This window comes from Bombina bombina, chromosome 7 (assembly GCF_027579735.1).
Source record: "Bombina bombina isolate aBomBom1 chromosome 7, aBomBom1.pri, whole genome shotgun sequence".
In the NCBI taxonomy this organism is placed as follows: Eukaryota; Metazoa; Chordata; class Amphibia; order Anura; family Bombinatoridae; genus Bombina; species Bombina bombina.
In genome coordinates this window covers 59590357-59596668 of record NC_069505.1, presented here as the reverse complement: position 1 = coordinate 59596668, position 6312 = coordinate 59590357, and the positions used below count along the sequence as shown (strand labels likewise).

At 40.3% G+C, this 6312-nt stretch overlaps 1 long non-coding RNA gene across 3 annotated transcripts in view; it reads left to right on the top strand.

Annotated features, from left to right (window-relative positions):
• Positions 1–430: 430 nt before the first annotated feature.
• LOC128665886 (uncharacterized) overlaps positions 431–6312 on the top strand; it is a 50624-nt gene continuing 44742 nt past the window's right edge. For all 3 annotated transcript variants that reach the window (XR_008403185.1, XR_008403186.1, XR_008403187.1), the window contains exons 1-2: positions 431–2419; positions 5697–5763. This is a non-coding gene — a long non-coding RNA (uncharacterized LOC128665886). The remainder of the gene's footprint in view (positions 2420–5696; positions 5764–6312) is intronic.

Below are 6312 nucleotides of genomic sequence, written 5' to 3'. Positions count from 1 at the left end.
ACTTCATCAGTAGGTGGGGGCTGTATATGTATATATATATATATATATATATGTATATATATATATATATATATATATATATTTTTTTTTTTAATACATGATACATGAAAGAAAACAAGTTTGGTAGGTTAATAAATTTAGCTGTAAATGAATTGCACTGTACTTCTAATGCTAATAAAAGTTATATATATTTATGTATCTAAATAAATCACATCTTCTGATTATTTTTTTATGTACAGTTTAAAAACAAATTGAAAAAAATAAGAAATTCTGCGTAAAGATCACAGGAATGCTGTATTTCAATAGTGACGTAAGTAGCAGAAAATAAAACCTGCCACATTTTTTAGCCAACTCCCATTAGAGGGCGGGCCTATAAATATATAAATTCAGTATCATTTTGGATCCTGGCTTTTTCTTTTGCAGGGTTCAGTGGTAACAATGGCTTATTTCCATATGTTGTTTCATCTGAGCCACCGGAGAAGAGAGCTACAAGTAACCTACACTGATTTAAGAGAAAACAAACAATATTTGAGTGCCCGAAGAAGTTTGGTGCAAAGTATCAGTATACGAATTTTATATGAGCGCCGACATAATTCCGCGACCAGACTCAAGAACATTTATTTTTTGTGCAGCATCTCGGTGCGTACAAGAAGTGCCTTTTTTCTAAGTGGTAGACTGCTGATCTGTCTGTCTTACAGAAAATGATAAATCAGTTTGCAAATGTTATATGAGTGCCAACAAAACTCAGTGTAAGAATACACACCGGGCTCCCTTTTACTTACCTTGTTCCTCAGACTAAAGCATACTTACCTGGTTCCTGGGTATGCTCATCCTTGCTCCAGAGACCAAGCATACTTACCTGATACCTGTGTATGCTCTCCTTGCTCCTGAAACCAAAGCATTCTTACCTGATACCTGTGTATGCTCTCCTTGCTCCTGAAACCAAAGCATTCTTACCTGATACTTATGTCTGCTCACCTTGTTCCTGAGACCAAGCATACTTACCATGCACCCATGTATGCTCATCTGGTTCCTGAAAGTATCCCGTGATAAAAAGTTTACGTAGGAGACGAGCAGGCAAACAGCGCTACATTTAAATACAGTCTTTTTCATTTTTTTTTGCATATTTATAAACTCTTGAATGACTATTTGTAACTCTGTTCCTTTTTTACAGCAATTTCATATATATATATTAATACATGATACATGAAAGAAAACAAGTTTGGGAGGTTAATTAATTTAGCTGTAAATGAATTGCACTGTACTTCTAATTCTAATTAAAAGTTATATTTATTTATGTAGATAAATAAATTACATCTTCTGATCATTTTTTATGTACAGTTTAAAAGCAAATTAAAAAAAAAAAAGAAAAAAAAATAAGAAATTCTGCGTAAAGATCACAGGAATGCTGTATTTCAATAGTGACGTAAGTAGCAGAAAAGAAAACCTATCAAAACCTGCCACATTTTTTAGCCAACTCCCATTAGAGGGCGGGCCTATAAATATATAAATTCAGTATCATTTTGGATCCTGGCTTTTTCTTTTGCAGGGTTCAGTGGTAACAACGGCTTATTTCCATATGTTGTTTCATCTGAGCCACCGGAGAAGAGAGCTACAAGTAACCTACACTGATTTAAGAGAAAACAAACAATATTTGAGTGCCCGAAGAAGTTTGGTGCAAAGTATCAGTATACGAATTTTATATGAGCGCCGACATAACTCCGTGACCAGACTCAAGAACATTTATTTTTTGTGCAGCATCTCGGTGCGGACAAGAAGTGCCTTTTTTCTAAGTGGTAGACTGCTGATCTGTCTGTCTTACAGAAAATGATAAATCAGTTTGCAGTTATTTACCTTGTTCCTCAGACTAAAGCATACTTACCTGGTTTCTGTGTATGCTCACCTTGCGCCTGAGTCCAAGCATACTTACCTTGATACATGTGTATGCTAATCCTTGCTCCGGAGACCAAGCATACTTACCTTGATACATGTGTATGCTAATCCTTGCTCCGGAGACCAAGCATACTTACCTTGATACATGTGTTTGCTAATCCTTGCTCCGGAGACCAAGCATACTTACCTTGATACCCGTGTATGCTCACCTGGTTCCTGAAAGTCAAGCATACTAATCTGATACCGGTGTATGCTCACCTTGCTCCTGAAACCAAAGCATACTTACCTGATACCTGTGTATGCTCTCCTTGTTCCTGAAACCAAGCATACTTACCTTGCACCCACGTATGCTCACCTTGCTCCTGAAACCAAATCATACTTACCGGATACCTATGTATGCTCACCTTGTTCCTGAGACCCAGCATACTTACCATGCACCCACGTATGCTCACCTGGTTCCTGAAAGTATCCCGTGATGAAAAGTTGACGAGACAAGTACGAGACAAGCAGGCAAACGGGGCTACATGTAAATAGTCTTTTTCTTTTTTTGTGCATGTTAATAAATTCTTTAATGACCATTTGTAACTCTGTTCCTTTTTTACGGCAATTTCAGTAATTGAGGTTTGTTTGTTTTTTTGCTTTTTAAAAAATGCTGTAAATTTCCTAAGCACTTTATGTGTTTGCTTAGAGCAGTGAACTGAACACTCTTTGAGAAATGTTTAGACGTACCGTTCAATCAACGTGCCGTTCTAACAAAGTAATATTTATGTGCACCAGCTCAAAATATATCTGTGCTGTGTGTGTATGTATATTTGTACAACGTACACATGCATATATATATATATATATATATATATATATACACGCACACACACACACATACAGAAACGCACACATAAACACAAAGGATGCACCGATACTATTTTTTAAGACCGAGTACCGATACTTTTTTCAAGTACTCGCTGATACCAACTACTGATACTTTACTCCCTCCCTATAGCTGTCTCTTTCTTCCTCCCTCCCCATAGCTGTCTCATCTCCCCCCCCCCATAGCTGTCTCCCTCCCTCCTTTCCCCATAGCTGTCTCTTCCTCCTTACCCATAGCTGTCTCTCCCTCCCTCCCCATAGCTTTCTCTTCCTCCCTCGCCATAGCTGTTTCTTTCTCCCCTTCCCTCCCCTCATCATGTGCAGGCTGGTTTACTTTCTTGGAATTGTAGCGTAATGATACCGTTGCTCGAGTGACGTTGCATCTCTCCTTCACAGCCCTGTAACAGTGCAGAGTAGGCACCTGCCGTTTTACTCTGCATTACAGTTTCAGTTTAGTTATTGGATTTCTACGAGTACTCATGCAAATGCTCAGTATCGGCACCAATACTAGTATTGGTGCATCCCTAATACACACACGAACACACAAATACATACATACACAAGTACTCATGAAAACGCTCAGTATCAGCACCGATACTAGTATCGGTATTGTTGCATCCCTCCCCATAGCTGTCTCTCCCTCCCCATAGCTGTCTCACTCTCCCTCCCCATAGCTGTCTCTCTCTCCCTCACCATAGCTGTCTCTTCCTTCCACCCCATAGCTGTTTCTTTCTCCCCTTCCCTCCCCTCATTGTGTGCAGGCTGGCTTACTTACTTGGAATTGTAGCGAGGGAGCTTCTGCCCTTAGTGGTCTTCTAGCACACTGCTTCCTCGTGTGCCGTGTAATGATGCCGTTGCTTGAGCGATGTTGCATCCCTCCTTCATTCCCTCACAGCGATGTAACAGTGCTGAGTAGGCACCTGCCGTTTTACTCTGCATTACAGTATCGGATTAGTTATTGGAGAATTTTGCACGAGTAAGAGTACTTATGCAAATGCTCAGTATCGGCATAGATACTAGTATCGGTGCATCCCTAATACACACACATACATACACACACGAGTACTTGTGTAACTGCTCAGTATTGGCACCGATACTAGTATCGGTGTCGGTGCATCCCTCCCCGTAGCTGTCTCTCCCTCTCCATAGCTGTCTCTCTCTCCCTCCCCATAGCTGTCTCTTCCTCCCACCCCATAGCTGTTTCTTTCTCTCCTTCCCTCCCCTCATCGTGTGCAGGCTGGCTTACTTACTTGGAATTCTAGCGAGGGAGCTTTTGCCCTTAGTGGTCTTCCAGCACACTGCTCCCTCGTGTTCCATCTAATGATGCCGTTGCTGGAGCGACGTTGCATCCCTCCTTCATTCCCTCACAGCGCTGTAATCGTGCAGAGTAGGCACCTGCCGTTTTACTCTGCATTACAGTATCGGCTTAGGTATTGGAGAATTTTGCACGAGTACGAGTACTCAAGCAAATGCTCGGTATTGGCATACATACTAGTATCGGTGCATCCCTAATACACACACATACATACACACATGCATACACACACGAGTACTCGTGTAACTGCTCAGTATTGGCACCGATACTTGTATCGGTGTCAGTGCATCCCTCCCCGTAGCTGTCTCTCCCTCCCCATAGCTGTCTCTCTCTCCCTCACCATAGCTGTCTCTTCCTTCCACCCCATAGCTGTTTCTTTCTCCCCTTCCCTCCCCTCATTGTGTGCAGGCTGGCTTACTTACTTGGAATTGTAGCGAGGGAGCTTCTGCCCTTAGTGGTCTTCTAGCACACTGCTTCCTCGTGTGCCGTGTAATGATTCCGTTGCTTGAGCGATGTTGCATCCCTCCTTCATTCCCTCACAGCGCTGTAACAGTAGGCACCTGCCATTTTACTCTGCATTACAGTATCGGATTAGGTATTGGAGAATTTTGCACGAGTACGAGTACTGTATCGGTGCATCCCTAATACACACACATACATACACACACGAGTACTTGTGTAACTGCTCAGTATTGGCACCGATACTAGTATCGGTGTCGGTGCATCCCTCCCCGTAGCTGTCTCTCCCTCTCCATAGCTGTCTCTCTCTCCCTCCCCATAGCTGTCTCTCTCTCACTCCCCATAGCTGTTTCTTTCTCCCCTTCCCTCATCGTGTGCAGGCTGGCTTACTTACTTGGAATTCTAGCGAGGGAGCTTTTGCCCTGAGTGCTCTTCCAGCACACTGCTCCCTCGTGTGCCGTGTAATGATGCCTTTGCTGGAGCGACGTTGCATCTCTCCTTCATTCCCTCACAGCTCTGTAATCATGCAGAGTAGGCACCTGCCATTTTACTCTGCATTACAGTATCGGCTTAGGTATCTGAGAATTTTGCGCCAGTACGAGTACTCAAGCAAATGCTCGGTATCGGCACCGATAATAGTATCGGTGCATCCCTAATACACACACATACACACACACACACACACACACACACACATGCATAGACATACACACACATACATACACACATGCATAGACATACACACACACACACACACACATACATACACACACACACATACACACATGCATAGACATACACACACACACACACATACATAAACACATACATACATACACACACACACATACACACATGCATAGACATACACACACACACACACACACACACATACATACACACATACATACATACACACACACACATACACACATGCATAGACATACACACACACACACATTTAAACTAGATCACCTCTAGATCATAAATAAATATATATTTTTTTTTATTACATGGTCAATTGAAAGAAAACATGTTTGGTAGATTACTTGATTTAGCTGTAAATTAATTTCTCTCTATTTCTAATTCTGATTAAAAGTTATATTTTTTATTTTATTTATGTAGATAAATAAATCATATATACCCATTCTTTTTTTTACAGTTTAATAGCAAACTACTAAAAGAAATACGGTGTAAAGATCACAGGAATGTCGCATTTCAGGAGTGTTGTAAGTAAAAGAAAACAATAACTATCAGCTAAAAATTTCAGGCAACTCCCATTAGTTATATTGAAAAAAATAGAACGTTTAGTTTTCTATCTAGAATGACCATGTGTAACTATGTTCCCTTTTTATTCACATGTCCAGCAACTTCTGGTAATTAATTGTTTTTATTTTTCAAATATGCTGTAGATTTCCTAAGCAACCGATGCAGTCAGCACTCTAAGAAATGTTTGTTAAAACTTGTGAGGATGAGAGATTGTTCATCTCTTATTTTTCTGTTTTCATGTTTTTTTTATTGTTTTATGCAGACCTTATCAGCAGTCCCTTCTTTTTAGATATTGGGTAATATGTATGTATGTATATATATATTATATGTCTGAGAGTGAGCGTTTGTGTGTTCTTACATTAATCATTTAAATATATATATAATGTGCACTTATGCTATAACTTTTTGTTTAAAATATCCTAAATCAATGTTAGATCTAATTTAAAGGGGGTTTGTTATTTTCTATAATCTTTCTTACCAAGTAATATGCATGTGCACCAGTTCAAAAA